This window comes from Zootoca vivipara, chromosome 2, assembly GCF_963506605.1.
Source record: "Zootoca vivipara chromosome 2, rZooViv1.1, whole genome shotgun sequence".
Taxonomy (NCBI): Eukaryota; Metazoa; Chordata; class Lepidosauria; order Squamata; family Lacertidae; genus Zootoca; species Zootoca vivipara.
In genome coordinates, this window is record NC_083277.1 from 113230220 (window position 1) to 113245960 (window position 15741).

Genomic DNA, 15741 nt, shown 5'->3' on the forward strand with positions numbered 1-15741 from the left:
ACAGAAAGATGGTGCAAAGAGTAATTATATATTATAGATCTGAAGCGATCTACACCCCAGTGATGTGTATTGCGTTCTCGCCAATATCAAGTAAGCTCCACCACAACTACCATCCAATATTCAGGATTAGTTTAACAGGATGTCCTTTTCCTTCTTATTACACCACCAAAAGCATATCACATTATGTATAGTTATTCCAATGGAACTTGCTCCCAAGTAGGAAGGCAGCTTTTATGATCCGGGTAACAATGCTAACAAGTATTTGACACATTTCCTTCAAGTTACCAAGTAGGGAAATGTTAGCATGGATTTAAAAAATAAATAAATGTGCAAGCCAGTGATTAAAGAAATATTTTATTTTAAATTATTAAAACGCCATTGTCTCGTGCTAATGTGCTAATGTGGAATACTGATTGGCCTGCCTCCGGTTTCTGTCTGTCCATCTTATCCATCTGTCTGTGTCTCTCTCTAATCCCTATATCTATCTTATATTTCGGTAAACTTAGCCTCTACAGGGACTGCCACATATCTTCTTCCTGAGAATTCATAATCGGAGCTATTTTGAAGCATATATAAGACAATTGCAATACTGTTTCTCGCAGTTTCCCGGACGCATGGGATGTCTTCCCTCTTGACAAATGGTCCCTTGCTTGGGGGTCAGCAAGCCTTGGTCTTGGGCTTCACGGAGGATCTGTGGCAAAGCTATCTGTCTGTATCTTCCCTTGCCTTGGCTTTCATCCCGTCAACGGCTGCAGCCAAAAATGTTTAGCAAACATTCCCATGCTCTTCTGGTATTTTGGAAAGACCCCGCAGACTGAAGAGAAAGCAAAAAGATAACATAACAAATCTCGCCGTGAAGGGCATTAAAAAAAATGAAATCCAATTATTTAGGGTCATTCGCTCAAGTGTATGACACTAGGCGCCATTTGCCACGTACAAACTGTGTCTATTTTCGAAAAAGGATAGGCTTTGTTATGAATGCATCTTCTTTTGGGACACCAAATAGCAAAGGGCGATCAGAAGCCTGGGGCCAGGCATCGATAACGAAACGTGTTTCGGGGAAAATAATATCGCCATCATTATTAATCTCTCCAACCATTTTAAAAGGGAAGCTTAAAAATGAATATTTACATAATATTATGTAAATATTAATATAACACCCTATATTAATAGCACCCTAGGTACACTATCATATAGGTGCAATGTGGGAGTAGCAGAGTTCTAAATCAACCCCACAGTTAGTTATACAAACGGGCACGATCTACTCAAAATTAAATGCTCTTTGAGTTAATCAGGTGTTTAACTCTGATTATCCTACTGTAATCAACAGGACTTTAAAGTGGTTACCTTTTCTTGGATTCTTTATCATGATAATTATAGATCCTATCCAGTCAGAGTTAAGCACACTTTGAGCCCCATTGTTTTCCATTTGAGAGGGCTAAAACATCAAAAGAGCTGAAAACCACATCAGAGAGGACTCTACTTAGATGTTGTTTAATGAAAGCAACATCTACTTTCCCCTCATTTCTAATTTTATTTCTATACTAGTCCTCAGCCCACACCAGAAGAGATATCCCTGGAGGGGGTAAATAAATACCTTAACAGCACTGATGTGGGCAAATGCAAACACAGAGGATCAAATCCTTGCCATTGGTATTAAGGAAGTGTATCAGCCCAGGAGGTGTAACCATCAACTAGCTCCCCTGGCAAGTGGTCTGCCCTGCCCACTTGTTTGGAAATGAGATTGCAATTGAAGCTATGTGCCAGGGGTCAGCAACCTTTTTCAGCCGTAGGCCGGTCCACTGTGCCTCAGACCATGTGGTGGACTATATTCTGGAGAGAGAGAGAAAAGAACGAATTCCTATGCCCCACAAATAACCCAGAGATGCATTTTAAATAAAAGCACACATTCTACTCATGTAAAAACACCAGGTAGGCTCCACAAATAACCTAGAGATGCATTTTAAATAAAAGGACACATTCTACTCATGTAAAAACACGCTGATTCCCGGACCATCCACGGGCCAGATTGCGAAGGCGATTGGGCTGCATCCAGCCCCTGGGGCTTAGGTTGCATACAACTGGATTAGGCAGACAGAGGTCCCTAGAATTCCCTAGAAGCCATGGCCCCAAAACAGTCCTTTCTGAATACACCTGGAGCACTGTAGACATTGTGCAGGGTTAGCCCTATGCTTGGGCCTTCTTTTGTCATCCCAGTGTGCGATTCTGGTCCTCATTCTCTTCTTCCTCACCCTGAGACTGCAGTCCTATATACACCATGAATAGTCAACTGTGGTGTCCCGCAGATGTTGGACTCCAACTCCCATCATCCCTGACAATTGGACATGCTGCCTTGGGCTGATAGGCTTTGGCAGTCCACCATACCTGGTGGGCACCACGTTGCCTAACCTCAATGAGGCTCACTTCTGAGTAGGTGTGTATTGGAATGCGCTGTGAGCGAGTCCAATATTTTATTCTCAAAGTGGAAATCTGCTCAACAAAACCTCGGCTGATACATTATCATCTTACACTGTCCCTAGCGACATTGCACTCTTTTAAGTAACATGTGCCATTATCATCAATATGCCAGCGCACCTTTTACTGAGTATTTTCTCCCCCTTTTATATGGGTGGGTTCATAAATACACAATCAAGACAGAGTGGGAATAATTAGCAATGTTTACCAACATATGCCACCCACGCCACCTTTGAATCCATCTTACACTCCGGGATTGGGAAATGAAATAGAATACGAGTAATTAGTTTTAAAGCAAATCATTTCAAATGGAAACTTATAGGTAAAGCCTAATGAACTGCAGAGGGGGTAAAAAAACTAAACCCTGATTTTTATATGACTTGGTTGGTAGCAAGGAGACACAGCAATATTTTACTGTTGAGAGAATAAATTAATTAATATGTCTGTAGCAACCAACTGCAGTGGCTTCATGGTTGACTGCATTTAAACGAGATATATGTATCAAGCCTCGCTGGTGTTGTTAACAAGAGTGATAATAAAGATGAAAAGGATAGGAAAGATACAAAGATGGATACATTTGTATTCCTTGCAGGAGCCATAAGAGTTTTCTTAGAATTTCTTACAGCCAGGTTTTGTTTCTGTGATATTATGTTAACCAGCAGAGTTGATTAATCAATTAAAGAAAACCACTCACATACCAACAAACAAACAACAACATGAGGTTATGTCTACGTGTATCTATTATGACTCCCAATAACCTCAATTTGAAAGGAAATGTGCACACAGTCTAGCTCGAGTTAAGGGCTATGGAGTTCTATAGATTTCAGAGAGATGCGCTCCCTCATCCTACCCCTATTTACTTATTCCCACGTAAATGTGTCCGCCTATAACTGCAACCTCAAAGCAGGTGTTTAAATCTCTCCCACTTGAAAGCGATAAATTTTGCAGCCGGATCCTATCCAGTTTTACTCAGAAGCAAGTTGATGCTTAACTTGGACTGAATCGTTTTCCTATATTTGGAAACGCTAGGCCTTTCCCATAATTAGGAGTGAAGGTGGCTTAAAAATCTCTCCTTTTATGGCATGCCCCAAAAGTTAGAAATCTCATTTGCCTTTCTAGAACCCAAATGAAACCACATTTGCATTTAAGAATCTTTGTTTATGGTTGGCTGGGTCTGAAACAGACAGGCTAAAAATACTTTCCCCCTTTAATAAAGCAATGTGATGAAGGCCTTGTGGTAGTTGATTGTTGTTATGCAAGCATCCTGGGCTATATCTGAAGATCTTTTAAGAATCACAGCCAACCTTAATCTTCCCAAGGGGGGAGGGAACCATCTTTGTAGTTGTATCCAAGACTCCCCTGTACCTTCTCCAAAACCAGTGTTCACTGGAGACGAGATGATAATTAAAGGGCATGTGAAAATTCATCTCATTGTGATGAAAAACTATTAATATATTATGAGGCTGTGTGAAAGAAAGAATCATTAATATCTTTTGTATTATTATATGAAATAGGGTGGGGCAGGAGGGAGAATCCTAATAACAAACAGCGAGCGCCTTCCAGGCTCACCATCAAAATCTGTGAGAGCTCTGCCATTTACTTCAGTTGAGGAGTGAGTTCCACCGAATTGTCCTTTAAAGGTCGCACAATCAGCAAAGTCCTGCTAACCGGCACCCCTTGTGTCCCTCGAGAATTCCTGACTGAGTGGGGGCAAAATATTTGCGCATTCTGCATGCATTTGCGTGGTAGTGCAACTTTCGGGGCAGCGAGGGGGCCATACAAAGCAGCCATAGGAATAAAGGAATCAATATTCAAAGGAACAAATCCAGAGCTCTGGATGTAAAATTACAAAGGAGAATGCATGTACTCCGTCTTAGAGGTACAGGCTTTAACACCCACAAACACACCTTCCAGTAGCTGCTGCTACTAAAATCAAAGGGAGCGGGCAGCTTTGAAATGAAGGCGACGATTAGCCCGCCAAGACCGGGCAATAAGTGGTTGTGTTGCCGACAGAGACTCGAACACGTTCACCCTTTTTCATGCTTATGATGAGTCTGATTAGAACGTTGTGTATATCCACGCACGCGCGCACACACAAATAAACATACAAACAAACAAACACTCGCTATGCCAGTTATCTGCGTCAGAATGTAGGGATACAATATCAGCCTATCAATACCTATAGTATTCCTAGTTACAGGTAGGTAGCCGTGTTGGTCTGAGTCGAAGCAAAATAAAAAAATTCCTTCAGTAGCACCTTAAAGACCAACTAAGTTTATATTTTGGTATGAGCTTTCGTGTGCATGCACACTTCTTCAGATACCAGATAGTATTCCTGAAAGGGCAGGATCCAGTCAAAGTGAAGCGCTTGTAAGTCCCCTTGTTGTCGATTAAGCACGTGCTTAATTTTTCCTCACTGAAATTAATTGGTTTTTGGTCGTGCCCTTCCTAGATACTCATCTATATAAACGACTGGCGGTATGCAGCGCTGATTTTAAAAGTTCTGAGTTTGTGAAAGATGCAGTAACTTGGTAGCCATTATTACTCGGTTGGTTTAAAGGGGAGTAAAATTACTTAAATGGAGACATTCGCTTAATACGTGCAGTGGATCGGGATCCATGACCCGTCTATCGATAGCGCTCCATTACGTCGAGGTAACTGACACGCAAAAATTTATGTTAAATAAATTATATTATATGATCAGGTACAGTCTCGATACCGCCCCCGCCCCCGCCCCCCCACAAAACAGCCGCCGCCACCATACAAGGCTGAACTCCCCTCACTGACAATCGAGCGTTTTCCTGGGCCCAAACACTACATTTCGAAAAGCAAAACTAAACCTATTTTCTGCACTCTGATAAACTTTTTGCCATTGTTGTGATTTGGCTGCTGCGGAAATGGCGAGTCAGAAGACTCTCGTTGCCTTCCTTAAAAAGGAAAGAAGGAGAAGGGTACACGCGCTTTCTTTTAACACTTTCGATTTCAGATTGCCGTAAACAAAACATTCTATAGATTTAAATAAAAGCAGAGGCGATTTTCTGAATGACCTCCTGCATTAAAATTAGAGTGAATTCGTAAATCGTCCGTCCTCGTCATCATAATAAAAAAATGCTGTTTTTTAAAAGAATCTGGACAGAAAAAATCATTAGGAGAAGCGCCAGCCACCCCCCACCCAGTCACCCTCGCTCTACCTCAAGGCCACATTCAACAACAACAGCTCCGAACGCTGTAATCTATACGAAGCCCAGCGTTGGAGGATCCCCTCTTAACAACCCTTTAATACACCAAACTAAACATCTGGGGAGACCTTTGTTGATCTCCAATGATGAGGCCCGCCCCTCCTCCTCCTCCTCCTCCTCCTCCTCCTCCTCCTCCTTCTTCTTCTTCTTCTTCTTCTTCTTCTTCTTCTTCTTCTTCTTCTTCTTCTTCCTCCTCCTCTTCCTCTTCCTCTTCCTCTTCCTCTTCCTCTTCCTCCTCCATCCCCATCCCCCACTCCCACTCCGTCCCCTACTGTAGTTCAGAGAATATTGTACCTCGTTTGCCGCAGCTTAAAAACCAGCAAATGTGTTAGCAATTCTGTGAGACCTTGCCTGCCCGGTGCTAATCTCTCTTTTTTTTTGGTCGGATGACTTCTGTTTACAACAGTCTGTCTGGGTGGGCGGGGGCCGCCATTACAAAGTGAAGGTCAAGTTAGCATCCTACCTTATATGGTATACGGCGGTCCTCCATTTTCATGGATTTGTCACAACAGAGCTAAATGGCCATCGCATTTCTTACCCAAGTAAACATATGGGTCTCTGTCTCTCTTTTTAAACACCCCCCCCGGCCCATTTCCCCCTCTCTTTTACATCACCATTCTTTTGGGGGGGGGCTTGCTATCTGAATGCAACGATCAAGAAGAAGGCTGTGGGGGGTGCATTGAGGGTGAGACTTTGTGGGAATGAGACCAGAAGTCCGCATGACGACCGCTGCTTGGAAAGTTTTTTTCCCTCCCTCTCCACCCCCCCTCCGGGATTGCAGACTTCAAACAACTCCTCTTTCAGCAAGATGCAAACACGTCTGCGGTGGAGGAAATTAAACGTCATAAAGAAAAGCCCAATTAGGGTTTAATGTCTCAACATTACTGTTTCCTCCAGAAAACAATGAAGTTCGCTCGGTAAGGAGAGGGGGAGAATGGGGGCAGGGAGGGGATAAGGGAAAGGAGGGTTTAGATTTTCTTGTTTTAATCGTATAATCTTTAAATAAAGGAGGAGGTGGGAGGGATGGGGGTGGATAGATCAGAGCGCCTGAAATTAATAAGAGCGGAAATGAGGGGAGATCCTGCAAAGTCTTGAGCAGCCTGCCTACTGTGGAAGGCTGGATTATAGACATTGTTATATCACAGGTTGTCCGTCCGAGGTCCCAGAACGGGCCTAATTGCGCAGAGGAGATCTGCCAGTGATTCGGAGGTTAAAGAGGGGAGTGGGTGGGTGGTCTTTTACATAGATTGAACCGATAAGGTGATATCGCGACTGGGATAAGGGCTGGAGGGTGGTGGAGCAGAGGGAAAGGGAAAGGGAAGAAATAAAAAAGAGAGAGAGGCGAAAGTGGGTGGCTAGTGGGTGAATAAAGAGGCTTTATTTATTTATTTATTTATTTATTTATTTCCTCCTTCCTTCCTTCGCTTCCCACCCACCCCCCAAAAGAAAGCGCCCCCTCCCTCTCAATGGCAAAGCTGTTCTCATTATGGTGAAAGATAAGGAAACATATGAAAAATGGCTGGAGTCCTTGTTTTGGCTGAGACGGAGGAGAAGAGCAGGTTCGCTTCCTTACTACCGCAAGATGGTGGAGGGGAGCATGAGAATTAAATCTCGATCGAGGTCAACCCATAATTTTGGGTTATCCAGGTAGCTTCTCTTCCCCCCCCTTTCCCATTTTCTCCTCGTATTGGCAGCGACGTGGGAGTGCGGTGGGGACAGTGGGGGTGAGGGCGGGAAAGCAGCAAACCAAACAAAAAGCCCACGCCCTTGCAAGAGAGTAGATTTCCAAGGGAATCAATGGGACTTTGTTCCCAAGTAATATTATAGCAAAATCATAACCGCAACGCCGGGGCCGCTATAAATTTCGCCTGGGTCTATGGCCCTCCTCTATAGTGGTAGCGGATACTACCGCTATGTTTTGAGCTGCGGCGGCAGTGCCGCAACGCTTCCGAACAAAAAAAACCCCCCAATATCATTTATATTGTCTTGACACCCGGCGTTCGTGCGTGCTGCTTAGCAAGGATATTGTTGTGGGGTGGGCGAGGAATATAACAACAATCCTGCTCCTAGTCAATTAGAGAAAATGAACAGATTTCCCAGTGACAGTTTCCAAAGCCGCTTGATATATACAGCGCGCGCGCGCGCTTGTGTGGCTCTTCCCAGACTAATGCCAGATGTGCATTTGCAGCGCTATCTGCAGTTCTTCCCCGTTATGAACTTCCAGTCCCGTTTGTTTATTTGTTTGTTTTGGTATTTCTGCGTGGCGCAGAAGGCACAGGAGAGCTTTTTTTCATTCGTTTGCCCTGCATGGCAGAGGAAATTGGTAAGCAGGACTCCACCTAAAAAAAGACGACCTCTGTTTGTACTTTTTTTAAAATAAAAATCAACACGAAATATACTTGTCCTTTCCATCCCACATTATCAATTAGCGTTGCTTTATTTTTGTTTTGAACAGCAGCCTACTTGCAATGTTCCCTACGAAACGAGTCACTATGAGGAGACATCATTATGTGCACATCCTTGAAGTCAACGGGAACTCCGAGTTTAAAATATTTAGTATCGCGCTACTAGCATTTAAAGGTATTTTAAGAACAAAGCCAAACAAATCTGCATCCTTTTCCAGCGTGGAGTGGACGCACAATTTTGGATTTGGTCTCCCTACAGCCATCCCTCTCGCTTACTGAAATGGACAATGAGACCATGTGAGTTCCTAAACTCCTTACTGTAAAAAAATATCCTGTTATATGCAGACACAGAATAGCAGTTTTGAAGAAGTCCCAAAGGGAGTATGTCTGATAAAGAAAGCAGAATGGTGGAATGTGCGAGTGAGGGAGAGAATAGAAGCATCAAACAGCACTTTGTTTGGTTCTGAATCCTAGTAGGAGGAAGTCAATAACTAAAGCAATATAAAGTTACTAAGAAACCAGATATTTAAAATTTCTGTTTAGTAAGTCACTCTATATGTATGTATGTATATATGTATATATGTATAAAGAGAGAGGGAGGGGGAGAGATGAGAGAGAGAGATTATAGACGTCTGGTATTTAATAAAAAGAGGGCATAAAAATGGGGAGGGCGACAGCTGTAATACAAGTAAATAGTCAAAGGCACGATCCAGCCAAAGACGGTCACTTTTAAATTAAGTTCAGTGTGTGTGTGTGAATAAAGTATGTCCCTCAGTGACATTGGTGGGATTTTACTGCGACCGGATCGTGACCACAATAATTCGACTTCATAAGTGGAACGGCATGCAGAGAAATACAGTATCTGAGTTTTGTTCCGAGTAATTTTTAAAAACTAAGTACCTCATTTTAGAAATAGAATTTGAGATTTCAAGAAGGCTTTCCAAGGGAATGCACACGATTGAAAGTTAAATGCATTACTGCACTCACCCCCTTGCAACTTTATTGTTAAAGGACAGAATCTGGATCTTTACTGGATAATTTAGATCTTGTACCCCACTGAAAGTAACTCATCTACCGCTAATTTCTAGAAACCATGAGACATAATAATTCACGAGATTTGAAAACAAAACAAAAAGCACAGATAGAGACATGCGTTTGTAGTTGCATTTCATGCGAATTTCCAACAATTGATGTCTGGAGATGCACTTGTGGGCTATCAAGTTACTTTCAACTGTTTGCATATGCATATATTGAGGGACACTTACATTTCACGAGAGAGAGAGAGAGAGAGAGAGAGAGAGAGAGAGAGAGAGAGAGAGAGAGAGAGAGAGACTGCCTTGCGCACGCGCACATGTCCCCATGCAAACAAAGAGGCTGATATTTCATAGCATTGCCAAAAGGCGCTCTGAAGTAATGAGCATTCCTTATAGCTGGTTTCTATGTTTGCAGAATGTCACCACATAACTATCCCAGGCATTCTGTTTCATTTTATTCTGATAAATGTGGATACTGGGGTTGATTCCAGCACTACTGACTTACAACGGGGAGCGGGTAAGCTATTGAAGTTTCTTTCCGCCCCTCCCCTGCAAAAACGTTGAGATTTCACTTTGATCACGGTGTGTCTGATGGGAACAAGGCTGCCTGCTGGCTGAAATGAAAGAAATGTAGGTATCAAGGTACACTAAAAAACATCCAGCTCATGCACACAACCAAAAGCAGAATATTTCATATAGTTAAAACCCTTTTCGCAAAATCTCACTCACAGTGGCTGCTATGGCTTCCTTCACACAATCTAATAAGAAGTTATCCCGTTACAATAAAGCTTATATCGTGCGTACGGATATATTTGCTAATAAAACTGGACTTTCAAGCGAAGCAAAATTTCCTTAGATGGGACTTGATGATCCACATCCCGAGAACCTCATCCAGACAATAAAGCATTTTTTAAATATATGCAAGTCTATTCACTCTCTGCGTGTTGTAGAATTTTTTATTATTTAAAACGTTGGGTGCTTTTAAAATGTTTGTGTATTATGTTGGTCAATGGCCCACTTTCTTTGTTATTTTCTTTTGAACACAATTCAGTGCAGCTATTCTTTTTGAAAGGAACCTGAAACACACCGAAAATTGGCTTCTTGGGTGAATTACTAGGTCCCCTTTCATTTGGAAAGCGGAATAAGCCATTGGCAAACTCCAATGAACTTGGCTTTGTAGCATATATATGTAGCATAGTGTGTCTGGGCTGGAGGGGTCGGCCAAATATGTTGGTGCAAGAGTTCCTTTTATTCGCTTCTAGCTTGCTAACTAGTGGAACTGACCTAACGATCCTTACATGTATATTGATATGGCGCAACCCAAAGCACGTTTTTATTGGGAGCAAAGCCAAGCAACCCTATGTAGACAATGGGCCTCAATTGAACTTGCTTGTGTGCATAGGATCAGACCCCACTGAGCAGTCACTGCACTTTATTATTCATTGCAATATGCCAAGTATCATTTGCAATCCTCCCAATTATGATGGTTTATATTACCCCAATAATGCGCAGAGGAGAATTCTGCGTGGGGCATCTAGTCAGGGCATCCCTCAGCGCAGCTATACTGCTCACTGTTGACTTTGCGTGTGGCTGGGAAGCATACCGCTTATCAGCTTTTATCTTTATTGGGTCCACATGATTTTGAACTTGCAACCCTGGCCTGTGGAAGATCTGAAACATTCTCCTCCTCCCCGCTTCCCCGCTTTGAATCGTTAGCAGCTTATGAAGTCGTCTTTAGTAGGCTGGCTTATATCCAATTAAATTTATCTTTGCCATTGGGGGACAATAATATTTTCCAAGAGCTTCCTACTTGTAGCTATTGTCTCTGGCCCCGGATTTCCTGAACACACAAGCAGTCGAGGATAATCTGCTTGCTGGCAAAGGTTTGTAGTACCCTTTGGCTTGGTTTAAATACATCGGGGTATTTTATTTTTCCTTGGGAAGTAATTGCATTGCTGTTGCACGAAAAAAAAAATCATTCCTAGGCTGTTATCCCAAACAAATTCACTTGTAAGTCACTTGCATAGGATTCAGTGGGGCTCAGTTGCTTCCAGTGAGCTGCATCGCTGAAGACTTACAGGTCACAATCCTAAAGCGTCAGAAGTTTGGGGTTCTTTGGCCCAAAGAAGGCATGCGAAAACGGCTGCTTGAAATGTTCGGGTGGCTTCCCATCCCCAAACCTCACAAAAGTAATCCTTCAGCCCCTGTATAGAGAACCTATCTTATTCTAGGCCGTAGAAATACCTTAGGGGCGTCCGCTTCATTCTGAAATTCGGGGGAAATACGCCAAGAAAAGGCCAAAAGGCAAGATGTAAACAACATTTTCGTGACCCCATTTATCCCTAGGAAAATCTTTAGGGTTGGGTAGTACATGTGCCTCTGATTGAGATGCTGGGAGATAGAAAAATAGAGATTTGGATTAGAATATCTACATTTATGCATGTTCTAGAAGGTAGTCTATGTGCATTTATATATCTAGTCTGCACATTTCTAAAAGAGAGACCCGTATGACGATCTCTGAATGAAAGCATTAATCGAAATTTGCACTGATTTACATATATTAATTTATCTCCCAAGCTGATAAGAGGGTGATGAAACTAGTTTATATGAGATCCAAGGCGAGTTTGGAGGCCACCTACAAATCTTTGCCGTCCATAGACTAGTTGGCAAATGTTTGTTAGTTATGCCCAAACCCGCCTTGGCCATCATGTACCGTTCAGTCTTGATTCGCTTAATGTACACAAACAAACCCAGAGACCGGAGTCCTGACCACGATGGGAACATTTCTTTGGCCAAACCCGCCACAACTATAATCGGAGCTGGGTTCTTTCAAAGTTCATTTTACCCACACAAAAGTACGTTTCCTAGAAAGTCTTGTCCACGTGGATACAAATTTCTGCCTAAATAATAATAACAAAAACAAAAATACTGGGATGTGTTTATAGTGTGATCTTGGTTCTGTCGGGCAAATGACCCTGCAACAGAAGAAGGGAATGTATTGCCTGATTAACACAGCAATGCCATGTTGAAGTACACTTGGCGAGCCACAAACAACCAGCCGGGTGAATATATACATATGTCTAATTACACCTAGGAAGCTCTGGCTGGCAATTGACATAACCCTGTTCTCTCTGCCTGATCTGCTCTTTCTTATGCATCTTCATAGTGATTCACACAACTTGGGGAGACACTGTCGCAACGCACCTACTTTGAAAGGTTTTTCCTTTTATTCCTTCTTCTTCCTTCCCATATATATTAAAGAGGGTTTTTAGACAACTAATTTTTAAAAAAAGTTTTTAAAAAAGTATTTCTTGTCTGTGAAGATGAAATCTACCAACGACTAAAGCACTCAAATAACTCTAAGGTTTATTTGCCTTTATGCTCAATGGGCTGTTGGGGTTTTTGTGTTGTTTCATTTTTTTTTAAAGTGGAGACCAAAAGGAATGTGAGACTTCCAGCCTTCATTCTTCTGTTTTATGGTAGTCAGGGAATTGACTTTGGTGGTTCAAATTCAAGTGCTGTGGCTCCACAGCTGTCTTTTCTGTGCTTCTTCGCAGGAAGCCGACAAATCCTATACTTTAAACCGGGCTTTAAAAAACACAACGGCACTGGGGCTCGCTTGAGCTTATATCTACCTATTAAGAGCAATAAATTATTCGCACACCTAGAGGAGATATCCTGTGTGTTATACCCCACATGCTTTCAACAGCCACCCGCTTTAGACCCCTTCTGCTCGCCACCAATGCAGCCGGATGAGACACAGGAGAAATTTCTGCACCACCAGGAAAAGGGGGAAGAAGGAATAAAGAAGAAGAGGTGGGGGGAATGGGCGGGCGCAACTCACTTTGCAAGAGATGTTGCAGAACCGTTCCGAAACAGCACCCAGCACTGAAAATTTCTTCAGTTCCCCAGGTTCAAAAAATAGTGTTTGGTAAGAAGAAGTGGAGAAAAATAATGATCCCCGTAAACAATATTTTTATTAGTTTGTAGTTAGCATGAATATTGCTGCGTAAAAAGGGGTAGTTAAAGGCTCCCTGACACTTTAATTAAAAGTTTGTGTCTAAAGCAGAATCCAACTCATAAACGGCAGAGCGAAGGAGAGAGCCAAAACAGACCATCCCTGCAGAAGCCTTGCACTATTCCTGCCCCCCACCCCCCCCACACACAACACACACCCATCTCTTCTTCCCCATGCGCAGAGGTGTATGGTGAGGAGGCTCAGAGTGATTTGGAACCTGGAGGCGCGCTTATCTGAACCCTCTGCGGGGGAGGCACCCTACGTCCAAAGACGCAGAACAATCGAAAGCGAAGAACATCGCCCGTAGGCTTATAAAATTAAAAGGACAGGTTGATCAGAGGGTTTCACAAGAGAGAGAGAGAGAGAGAGAGAGAGAGAGAGAGAGAGAGAGAGAGAGAGAGAGAGAGAGAGAGAGAGAGCTGCCATGTTTTGTTTAGGTTTTGTCTGTAGGATCACTTAGGAAGGCTCTGGATTCGAAACAAACCCACCCTATTAAAGTCCCATTGTGGTTTTTAAGGCTATGCTTCAGTCCCGAGTCACACACGACCTTTAAAGATTTTGATCTCCTGTCCGATATAGTCAGTTTCCTCCCCGTGACCAAAAAGCATTTTTTTTGTTTCAGTCATTCTGTTCATTAACCTCATCCTCCCTTTTTGGTTTCAGCAGATGGCCCTTCCTTTCCTGGGGCGTCTTCGTCGCTGCAGACTGCTTAGGTATCTGTTCTACCTGCTGACTAAACTCGACCTGGTGGTTTTAAAAGTAAAAAGAGCCTCCCAAATTAAAATGAATTATGGGGCAAATGAGGTCATCGCAGAGCGTCTCATTTTGTATCACAAGTTCTTAGATTTTTCTTCTTCTTAAGGATTTGTTCAAAGCTTACCCAAAGGAAAAGTTCACAACCACAAAAATCATAGCGTTAAAAAACAACAACCTCTCAGTTCCCACATATTCTTATTTACCAGCCCGCCATGTTCCTGGACTTTGTTATTTGTTCCTGAGAGTTTAATTTACTGCAACACGAATTGACAGGATATCACTAGTAAAGTCATTTTGCCCTCCTGATGCTGTGTGAATTTTGTTATGAGGCTTTTAAACTGTCCAAAACTGGAGCCAGCGATGGAGATTAAGGCGGGAGGATTCTATGTAAACAAAGCAAAGTTGTTGGGTCCTACACACACACACACACACACACACACACACACACACGCAGGCAGGCACACACACTTATTTGAAGAGAGCAAAGTGAATTAAAAACAGAAATAAAGGCAGAGGTGAGAGCAAAAAGACAACAAAATATTGGAGATATTTTGCATCAGGTGGAAACTAAACATTTTTATTTATTTCTTTGCAGATCAATTGCAGGACCTTTTAAAAAAAAATAATGAAAAAGTTGTCAATTCAGGCACAAAATCTGTTTGATGAGCCTGTGTGATGTGTGCTCCAGATCATCTGAAAGGCAGAAGAGTTTTAAGCACGCATCCTTTTGTTTAGGGGGACTTTACTGGATATGCCAGCAGCCTCTATCAACTGTCAATATTCTCTGAACGCCTTTATAGCATGGCTTTCTGTATCATGACTGAAAGAAGACACTTTAGGTTAGCAATTGTCTGAAAGTCAGGAGGAATGTTCTACAAGACACCTTTTACAAATATTCCTTCTTTCAGCTTTAAAAATCTGAAGGGAATTACAGGGTGGGCGGTGAGAGACTCCAAGAGCACACAATACAAGGACAAATGACTTTAATAAGAATCCTATTTATTTATTTTTTCACTGCACCCCTCTGCCTTTTCTTTCGCTGGCAGAATAAAGGTCGCAAGGCACCGTGAACATACATTGATTGACAATAAACAGCTGCATTAAATATTCAATGTACCACTCTTACATAATAAATATTTAACCAAACGTTAAAGGGGGCTTTCGAATATTTATTAGTCCTATGTCCTGATGTATCCTCCCTAATTCCAATACTCTGAAGTCATTAAGCCCCCATGCTTCAGAGGGTTCAGGTTCGGGCTTAAACCCCTAGAAAAGTTGCGAAGTTTATTCTGCTCCTCGCATATTTGGGATATGCTGCAGGAGGTGTGCTTTCTCTTTGACAGATTAGGTGTCCCTATGCCTACCTGAGATCCATACATAGGCATCTAAGTAAATAATAAACCTGAGAAACTTGCCAGCTGCTCCCCTATATACCTATCTGTTCCAAAGTTCCCACCCACACCCACTACATGGAGATGTGTCCCGGACTGGACTCCTGGAGCAAGATTTTGAGAAATGTTTGAAAACTTACTGAAGAATCTTTATCCAGTCCCCTGGGCTTCTAACAGTTGAATCCACATTTTTTAAAAAAGAAAAGAAAAAAGACAGAGAAGAGAAGAAGAAAAAGGGAAATAAAAGAATATGTCTGATCATGCCTAAAATGTGACTTGCATGGAAAGAACCCCTAAAAAAAAAGTAAGAGAGGAAAAATTACAGTTAACACATCCTTTAGACCCTCCCTCGCCTCCTCCACCCCTGAGCTACCCCCACCCAACCCCATATCTGAATCCTCCTGAACAACTGAAAGCAAAATC

At 42.4% G+C, this 15741-nt stretch overlaps 1 long non-coding RNA gene across 2 annotated transcripts; it reads left to right on the forward strand.

The window, feature by feature from the left end:
* The first annotated feature begins 6304 nt into the window (after window positions 1-6304).
* Window positions 6305-15196, forward strand: LOC118076990 (uncharacterized). Of its 2 annotated transcripts, XR_009557224.1 has the most exons (5): window positions 6305-6631; window positions 7161-7361; window positions 8170-8416; window positions 13838-13884; window positions 14523-15196. It is a non-coding gene; the product is annotated as an uncharacterized LOC118076990 (long non-coding RNA). The 2 variants fall into 2 exon arrangements; XR_004691589.2 differs by lacking the exons at window positions 13838-13884; window positions 14523-15196 and having other exon boundaries at window positions 8170-10622.
* The last annotated feature ends 545 nt before the right edge of the window (window positions 15197-15741 follow it).